At 41.6% G+C, this 10,212-nt stretch overlaps 1 protein-coding gene across 6 annotated transcripts in view; it reads left to right on the top strand.

Moving 5' to 3' along the window:
- Positions 1-63: 63 nt before the first annotated feature.
- Positions 64-10,212, top strand: part of LOC123506273 (focal adhesion kinase 1-like) — a 44,963-nt gene continuing 34,814 nt past the window's right edge. For 2 of the 6 annotated variants that reach the window (XM_045258218.1, XM_045258235.1), the window contains exon 1: positions 85-298. The gene's annotated coding sequence lies outside the window, so the exon portion shown is untranslated. Of the gene's footprint in view, positions 299-10,212 lie in introns of all 6 variants that reach the window. The other 4 variants (XM_045258243.1, XM_045258248.1, XM_045258228.1 and 1 more) reach the window with 3 other exon arrangements.

Here is a 10,212-nt window from a genome sequence, read left to right as displayed (position 1 = left end):
AAGTTAGACAAATAAATAAACCCGATCTTGACAAAGTAAAGAAAAGTTAAGAGATCGCTGGGCTAAAAATGTCAGTGTTTGGAGAGACGTGAAGAAGAGACGGAGAGAAAATTGTCTCCATAAATATTTCCCTCCAGTTCTTTTCCTCCAGCGGCGGCGGCGGTGCTGGTGGGGGCGGAGGAAAGGTGAGAGAGAGATGGAGAGAAAGAGAGAGTGAGAGTGACAGAGAGAGAGGAAGAGAGTGGAGAGAAAAGGTTGTGATGGTGGTTGTCGTCCATTGATTCTCTCCAAGACGGAGGTAAAGTGGGTTTTTCTCTCCAGTTTGTGGTTTTCTCTCCTCCGTTTGTTTTTCCCTCCACTTTCCTCCACTGGTCGACTTTTTCCTCCATGTTTCCTCCATCTTTCCTCCAAGCCTTAATATCTAATCAAATTTTTTTCTCATTTCTCCCTCCACCACCTCCTATTCTTTCCTCCATATCTCCCTCCACAAGTTACCTCCACTTTTCTCCACCTGCACAGAGTTTCCTCCATGTTTCCTCCACCTCTCCTCCAATTTTGACTATCCTACCTCCTTTCCTTGATAGTAAAATAGTAGTTTTCTAAGATAGTCTCACACCAAAACCTCAATTTTCTCATTTCTCCACCACCTCCTATTCTTTCCTCCATATCTCCCTCCACAAGTTACCTCCACTTTTCTCCACCTGCACAGACTTTCCTCCATGTTTCCTCCACCTCCAATTTTGACTATCCTACCTCCCTTCCTTGATAGTAAAAATAGTAGTTTTCTAAGATAGTCTCACACCAAAACCTCAATTTTTTTCATTTTCTCTCCACCACCTCCTATTCTTTCCTCCATATCTCCCTCCACAAGTTACCTCCACTTTTCTCCACCTGCACAGACTTTCCTCCATGTTTCCTCCACCTCTCTCCAATTTTGACTATCCTACCTCCCTTCCTTGATAGTCAAAATAGTAGTTTTCTAAGATAGTCTCACACCAAAACCTTTATTTTTCATTTTCTCTCTCACCGCCTATTCTTTCCTCCATATCTCCCTCCACAAGTTACCTCCACTTACCTCCACCACAGACTTTCCTCCATGTTTCCTCCACCTCTCCTCCAATTTTGACTATCCTACCTCCTTCCTTGATAGTCAAAATAGTAGTTTTCTAAGATAGTCTCACACCAAAACCTCAATTTTTCTCATTTTCTCTCACCACCTGGTATTCTTTCCTCCATATCTCCTCCACAAGTTACCTCCACTTTTCTCCACCTGCACAGAGTTTCCTCCATGTTTCCTCCACCTCTCTCCAATTTTGACTATCCTACCTCCCTTCCTTGATAGTTAAAATAGTAGTTTTCTAAGATAGTCTCACACCAAAACCTTTTTTTCATATTTCTCTCTCACCGCCTGTATTCTTTCCTCCATATCTCCTCCACAAGTTACCTCCACTTTCCTCCACTGGTAGACTTTTTCCTCCATGTTTCCTCCACCTCTCCTCCAATTTTGACTATCCTACCTCCCTTCCTTGATAGTTAAAATAGTAGTTTTATAAGATAGTCTCACCAAAACCTCAATTTTTCATTTCTCTCTCCACCTGGTATTCTTTCCTCCATATCTCTCTCCACAAGTTACCTCCACAATTTTTCCTCCATACAGACGTTCCTCCATGTTTCCTCCACCTCTCCTCCAATTTTGACTATCCTACCTCCCTTCCTTGATAGTTAAAATAGTAGTTTTCTAAGATAGTCTCACACCAAAACCTTTTTTTTCATATTTCTCTCTCCACCACCTGGTATTCTTTCCTCCATATCTCCCTCCACAAGTTACCTCCACTTTCCTCCACCACAGACTTTCCTCCATGTTTCCTCCACCTCTCCTCCAATTTTGACTATCCTACCTCCCTTCCTTCATAGTTAAAATAGTAGTTTCTAAGATAGTCTCACACCAAAACCTTTATTTTTTTCATTTTCTCTCCTCACTCCTGTATTCTTTCCTCCATATCTCCCTCCACAAGTTACCTCCACTTTCCTCCACAGACTTTTTCCTCCATGTTTCCTCCACCTTCCTCCAATTTTGACTATCCTACCTCCTTCCTTGATAGTTAAAATAGTAGTTTTCTAAGATAGTCTCACACCAAAACCTTTTTTTCATTTTCTCTCTCACCGCCTGGTATTCTTTCCTCCATATCTCCCTCCACAAGTTACCTCCACTTTCCTCCACTTGTAGACTTTTTCCTCCATGTTTCCTCCACCTCTCCTCCAATTTTGACTATCCTACCTCCCTTCCTTGATAGTTAAAATAGTGGTTTTCTAAGATAGTCTCATACCAAAACCTCAATATTTCTCATTTCTCTCTCCACCACCTGGTATTCTTTCCTCCATATCTCCCTCCACAAGTTACCTCCACTTTCCTCCACTTGCACAGAGTTTCCTCCATGTTTCCTCCACCTCTCCTCCAATTTTGACTATCCTACCTCCCTTCCTTGATAGTTAAAATAGTAGTTTTATAAGATAGTCTCACACCAAAACCTTTATTTTTCATATTTCTCTCTTCACCGCCTGGTATTCTTTCCTCCATATCTCCCTCCACAAGTTACCTCCACTTTCCTCCACTGGTAGACTTTTTCCTCCATGTTTCCTCCACCTCTCCTCCAATTTTGACTATCCTACCTCCCTTCCTTGATAGTAAAAATAGTAGTTATCTAAGATAGTCTCACACCAAAACCTCAATTTTTCTCATTTCTCCCTCCACCACCTCCTATTCTTTCCTCCATATCTCCCTCCACAAGTTACCTCCACTTTTCTCCACCTGCACAGAGTTTCCTCCATGTTTTCTCCACCTCTCCTCCAATTTTGACTATCCTACCTCCCTTCCTTGATAGTTAAAATAGTAGTTTTATAAGATAGTCTCACACCAAAACCTTTATTTTTCATATTTCTCTCTTCACCGCCTGGTATTCTTTCCTCCATATCTCCCTCCACAAGTTACCTCCACTTTCCTCCACTGGTAGACTTTTTCCTCCATGTTTCCTCCACCTCTCCTCCAATTTTGACTATCCTACCTCCCTTCCTTGATAGTTAAAATAGTAGTTTTCTAAGATAGTCTCATACCAAAACCTCAATATTTCTCATTTCTCTCTCCACCACCTGGTATTCTTTCCTCCATATCTCCCTCCACAAGTTACCTCCACTTTCCTCCACTTGCACAGAGTTTCCTCCATGTTTCCTCCACCTCTCCTCCAATTTTGACTATCCTACCTCCCTTCCTTGATAGTTAAAATAGTAGTTTTCTAAGATAGTCTCACACCAAAACCTTTATTTTTCATTTTTCTCTCCACCACCTGGTATTCTTTCCTCCATATCTCCCTCCACAAGTTACCTCCACTTTCCTCCACCTGCACAGAGTTTCCTCCATGTTTCCTCCACCTCTCCTCCAATTTTGACTATCCTACCTACCTTCCTTGATAGTTAAAATAGTAGTTTTATAAGATAGTCTCATACCAAAACCTCAATTTTTCATTTTCTCTTCACCGCCTGGTATTCTTTCCTCCATATCTCCCTCCACAAGTTACCTCCACTTTTCTCCACCTGCACAGAGTTTCCTCCATGTTTCCTCCACCTCTCCTCCAATTTTGACTATCCTACCTCCCTTCCTTGATAGTTAAAATAGTAGTTTTATAAGATAGTCTCACACCAAAACCTTTATTTTTCATATTTCTCTCTCCACCACCTGGTATTCTTTCCTCCATATCTCCCTCCACAAGTTACCTCCACTTTCCTCCACACAGAGTTTCCTCCATGTTTTCTCCACCTCTCCTCCAATTTTGACTATCCTACCTCCCTTCCTTGATAGTTAAAATAGTAGTTTTATAAGATAGTCTCATACCAAAACCTCAATATTTCTCATTTCTCTCTCCACCACCTGGTATTCTTTCCTCCATATCTCCCTCCACAAGTTACCTCCACTTTCCTCTCCACAGACTTTCCTCCATGTTTCCTCCACCTCTCCTCCAATTTTGACTATCCTACCTCCTTTCCTTGATAGTTAAAATAGTAGTTTTCTAAGATAGTCTCACACCAAAACCTCAATTTTCTCATTTTCTCTCACCGCCTGGTATTCTTTCCTCCATATCTCCCTCCACAAGTTACCTCCACTTTCCTCCCACAGACTTTCCTCCATGTTTCCTCCACCTCTCTCCAATTTTGACTATCCTACCTCCCTTCCTTGATAGTTAAAATAGTAGTTTTCTAAGATAGTCTCACACCAAAACCTTTATTTTTCATTTTCTCTCCTCCCTGTATTCTTTCCTCCATATCTCCCTCCACAAGTTACCTCCACTTTCCTCCTCCTCCACAGACTTTCCTCCATGTTTCCTCCACCTCTCCTCCAATTTTGACTATCCTACCTCCCTTCCTTGATAGTTAAAATAGTAGTTTTCTAAGATAGTCTCACACCAAAACCTCAATTTTTCTCATTTCTCTCTCCACCAGCCTTGAATCTTTCCTCCATATCTCCCTCCACAAGTTACCTCCACTTTCCTCCACAGACTTTCCTCCATGTTTCCTCCACCTCTCTCCAATTTTGACTATCCTACCTCCCTTCCTTCATAGTTAAAATAGTAGTTTTCTAAGATAGTCTCACACCAAAACCTGACATTTTTTCATTTTCTCTCCACCAGCCTTGAATCTTTCCTCCATATCTCCCTCCACAAGTTACCTCCACTTTCCTCCACCTACACAGACTTTCCTCCATGTTTCCTCCACCTTCCTCCAATTTTGACTATCCTACCTCCTTCCTTGATAGTTAAAATAGTAGTTTTCTAAGATAGTCTCACACCAAAACCTGACAATTTTTCACATTTTCCTCCAGTCTGTAATCTTTCCTCCATATCTCCCTCCACAAGTTACCTCCACTTTCCTCCACCTACACAGACTTTCCTCCATGTTTCCTCCACCTTCCTCCAATTTTGACTATCCTACCTCCTTCCTTGATAGTCAAAATAGTAGTTTTCTAAGATAGTCTCACACCAAAACCTGAATTTTTCTCATTTTTACCTCCAAAGTCTGCAATCTTTCCTCCATATCTCCCTCCACAAGTTACCTCCACTTTCCTCCACCTACACAGAGTTTCCTCCATGTTTCCTCCACCTTCCTCCAATTTTGACTATCCTACCTCCCTTCCTTGATAGTTAAAATAGTAGTTTTCTAAGATAGTCTCACACCAAAACCTGACATTTTTCACATTTTACCTCCAAAGTCTGCAATCTTTCCTCCATATCTCCCTCCACAAGTTACCTCCACTTTCCTCCACCTACACAGACTTTCCTCCATGTTTCCTCCACCTTCCTCCAATTTTGACTATCCTACCTCCCTTCCTTGATAGTAAAAATAGTCGTTTTCTAAGATAGTCTCACACCAAAACCTGACATTTTTCACATTTTTACCTCCAAAGTCTGCAAATTTCCTCCATATCTCCCTCCACAAGTTACCTCCACTTTCCTCCACCTACACAGACTTTCCTCCATGTTTCCTCCACCTTCCTCCAATTTTGACTATCCTACCTCCTTCCTTCATAGTCAAAATAGTTGTTTTCTAAGATAGTCTCACACCAAAACCTGGCCTTTTTCACATTTTTACCTCCAAAAGTTTGTAATCTTTCCTCCATATCTCCCTCCACATTGCACCTCCACTTTCCTCCACCTACACAGACCTTCCTCCACCTTTCCTCCACCTTCCTCCAATTTTGACTATCCTACCTCCCTTCCTTGATAGTCAAAATAGTGGTTTTCTAAGATAGTCTCACACCAAAACCTGACATTTTTCACATTTTACCTCCAAAGTCTGCAATCTTTCCTCCATATCTCCCTCCACAGTTACCTCCACTTTCCTCCACCACACACTGTTTCCTCCATGTTTCCTCCACCTTCCTCCAATTTTGACTATCCTACCTCCCTTCCTTGATAGTAAAAATAGTCGTTTTCTAAGATAGTCTCACACCAAAACCTGACATTTTTCACATTTTTACCTCCGAAAGTCTGCAATCTTTCCTCCATATCTCCCTCCACATTGTACCTCCACTTTCCTCCACTACACAGACTGTTTCCTCCATCTTTCCTCCACCTTCCTCCAATTTTGACTATCCTACCTCCTTCCTTGATAGTAGAAATAGTCGTTTTCTAAGATAGTCTCACACCAAAACCTGACATTTTTTCACATTTTTACCTCCGAAAGTCTGCAATCTTTCCTCCATATCTCCCTCCACAAGTTACCTCCACTTTCCTCCACCTACACAGACTGTTTCCTCCATGTTTCCTCCACCTTCCTCCAATTTTGACTATCCTACCTCCTTCCTTGATAGTCAAAATAGTCATTTTCTAAGATAGTCTCACACCAAAACCTGACATTTTTCACATTTTTACCTCTCAAAGTTTGCAATCTTTCCTCCATATCTCCCTCCACATTGTACCTCCACTTTCCTCCACCTACACAGTTTCCTCCATGTTTCCTCCACCTTCCCTCCAATTTTGACTATCCTACCTCCCTTCCTTGATAGTAAAAATAGTCGTTTTCTAAGATAGTCTCACCAAAACCTGACATTTTTTCACATTTTTACCTCCGAAAGTCTGCAATCTTTCCTCCATATCTCCCTCCACATTGCACCTCCACTTTCCTCCACCTACACAGTTTCCTCCACCTTTCCTCCACCTTCCCTCCAAATTTGACTATCCTACCTCCCTTCCTTGATAGTAGAAATAGTCGTTTTCTAAGATAGTCTCACACCAAAACCCGACATTTTTTCACATTTTCTCTCCAAAGTCTGCAATCTTTCCTCCATATCTCCCTCCACAAGTTACCTCCACCTACACAGACTTTCCTCCATGTTTCCTCCACCTTCCCTCCAATTTTGACTATCCTATCTCCTTTCCTTGATAGTTAAAATAGTCGTTTTCTAAGATAGTCTCACACCAAAACCTGACAATTTTTCACATTTTTACCTCCGAAAGTCTGCAATCTTTCCTCCATATCTCCCTCCACAAGTTACCTCCACTTTCCTCCACCTACACAGACCTTCCTCCATGTTTCCTCCACCTTCCCTCCAATTTTGACTATCCTACCTCCCTTCCTTGATAGTAGAAATAGTCGTTTTCTAAGATAGTCTCACACCAAAACCTGACATTTTTCACATTTCTCTCCAAACCTGTAATCTTTCCTCCATATCTCCCTCCACAAGTTACCTCCACTTTCCTCCACCTACACAGAGTTTCCTCCATGTTTCCTCCACCTTCCTCCAATTTTGACTATCCTACCTCCTTCCTTGATAGTCAAAATAGTAGTTTTCTAAGATAGTCTCACACCAAAACTGACAATTTTTTCACATTTTACCTCTGAAAGTCTGTAATCTTTCCTCCATATCTCCCTCCACAAGTTACCTCCACTTTCCTCCACCTACACAGACCTTCCTCCATGTTTCCTCCACCTTTCCTCCAATTTTGACTATCCTACCTCCTTTCCTTGATAGTTAAAATAGTAGTTTTCTAAGATAGTCTCACACCAAAACCTCAATTTTTCTCATTTCTCCCTCCACCACCTCTTATTCTTTCCTCCATATCTCCCTCCACAAGTTACCTCCACTTTTCTCCACCTGCACAGAGTTTCCTCCATGTTTCCTCCACCTCTCCTCCAATTTTGACTATCCTACCTCCCTTCCTTCATAGTCAAAATAGTACTTTTCTAAGATAGTCTCACACCAAAACCAATTTTTTCATTTTTCTCTCCACCACCTGTATTCTTTCCTCCATATCTCCCTCCACATGTTACCTCCACAATTCTCCCTCCACACAAACTTTCCTCCATGTTTCCTCCACCTCTCCTCCAATTTTGACAATCCTACCTCCCTTCCTTGATAGTTAAAATAGTAGTTTTCTAAGATAGTCTCACACCAAAACCTGACAATTTTTCATTTTACCTCCACCAGTCTGTATTCTTTCCTCCATATCTCCCTCCACAAGTTACCTCCACTTTCCTCCACCTACACAGACTTTCCTCCATGTTTCCTCCACCTCTCCTCCAATTTTGACTATCCTACCTCCTTCCTTGATAGTTAAAATAGTAGTTTTCTAAGATAGTCTCACACCAAAACATGACAATTTTTCATTTTTCTCCACCACCTGGTATTCTTTCCTCCATATCTCCCTCCACAAGTTACCTCCACTTTCCTCCACCTACACAGACTTTCCTCCATGTTTCCTCCACCTCTCCTCCAATTTTGACTATCCTACCTCCTTTCCTTGATAGTTAAAATAGTAGTTTTCTAAGATAGTCTCACACCAAAACCTCAATTTTTCTCATTTTCTCCTCCACCTCCTATTCTTTCCTCCATATCTCCCTCCACATGTTACCTCCACTTTCCTCCACCTACACAGACTTTCCTCCATGTTTCCTCCACCTCTCCTCCAATTTTGACTATCCTACCTCCCTTCCTTGATAGTTAAAATAGTAGTTTTATAAGATAGTCTCACACCAAAACCTGACAATTTTCTCATTTTCTCTCCACCGCCTGTATTCTTTCCTCCATATCTCCCTCCACAAGTTACCTCCACTTTCCTCCACTACACAGACTTTCCTCCATGTTTCCTCCACCTCTCCTCCAATTTTGACTATCCTACCTCCTTCCTTGATAGTTAAAATAGTAGTTTTCTAAGATAGTCTCACACCAAAACCTCAATTTTCTCATTTTTTACCACCACCTGGTATTCTTTCCTCCATATCTCCCTCCACAAGTTACCTCCACTTTCCTCCACCTACACAGACTTTCCTCCATGTTTCCTCCACCTCTCCTCCAATTTTGACTATCCTACCTCCTTTCCTTGATAGTTAAAATAGTAGTTTTCTAAGATAGTCTCACACCAAAACCTCAATTTTTCTCATTTCTCTCTTCACCGCCTGGTATTCTTTCCTCCATATCTCCCTCCACAAGTTACCTCCACTTTCCTCCACTGGTAGACTTTTTCCTCCATGTTTCCTCCACCTCTCCTCCAATTTTGACTATCCTACCTCCTTTCCTTGATAGTTAAAATAGTAGTTTTCTAAGATAGTCTCACACCAAAACCTCAATTTTTCTCATTTCTCTCTTCACCGCCTGGTATTCTTTCCTCCATATCTCCCTCCACAAGTTACCTCCACTTTCCTCCACTGGTAGACTTTTTCCTCCATGTTTCCTCCACCTCTCCTCCAATTTTGACTATCCTACCTCCCTTCCTTGATAGTTAAAATAGTAGTTTTATAAGATAGTCTCACACCATAACATCAATTTTTCTATTTGAAGGGATGACATATGAGGAGAGACTCTAGAGAGAGAGAGAGAGAGAGAGAGAGAGAGAGAGAGAGAGAGAGAGAGAGAGAGAGAGAGAGAGAGAGAGACTCCAATCTGTGATAACTATAAATGGATCAGGAATGGACCAAGTGGATAATGAGAAATGAACACTGACACAAGATTGACAAGAACATGACACTAGAACAAGATTGACTCACAAGAACACAGGAACATGACACTAGAAGCACAAGATTGACAGGAACATGACACTAGAAGCACAAGATTGACAGGAACATGACACTAGAAGCACAAGATTGACAGGAACATGACACTAGAAGCACAAGATTGACAGGAACATGACACTAGAAGCACAAGATTGACAGGAACATGACACTAGAAGCACAAGATTGACAGGAACATGACAAGCACAAGATTGACAGGAACATGACACTAGAAGCACAAGATTGACGTTTCCCGCAGAGATATGTTGACACGTTGAACATTCTGAGTGAGTGGGGGCAGCGTGGAAGAAACAGGGAAACAAATGGGAAAAAACGACACAGAAAAATTAGCTGTATTTGAGAAATATTGATGGAAAATGAGAGAATTTGTTGTGAGCTGCGTACGCCTCAGGACAAGATCTTCTAGTGGAGAACATGACGACTTTTGATAGAGGGAACATCAAATATCTTGTGCTTCTAGTGTCATGTTCCTGTCAATCTTGTGGTTCTAGTGTCATGTTCCTGTCAATCTTGTGCTTCTAGTGTCATGTTCCTGTCAATCTTGTGCTTCTAGTGTCATGTTCCTGTCAATCTTGTGCTTCTAGTGTCATGTTCCTGTCAATCTTGTGCTTCTAGTGTCATGTTCCTGTCAATCTTGTGCTTCTAGTGTCATGTTCC

Source organism: Portunus trituberculatus, chromosome 2, assembly GCF_017591435.1.
Source record: "Portunus trituberculatus isolate SZX2019 chromosome 2, ASM1759143v1, whole genome shotgun sequence".
NCBI classification, from domain to species: Eukaryota; Metazoa; Arthropoda; class Malacostraca; order Decapoda; family Portunidae; genus Portunus; species Portunus trituberculatus.
Note: the sequence above shows the minus strand (reverse complement) of the source record. Positions and strands in the feature narration are given on the sequence as shown.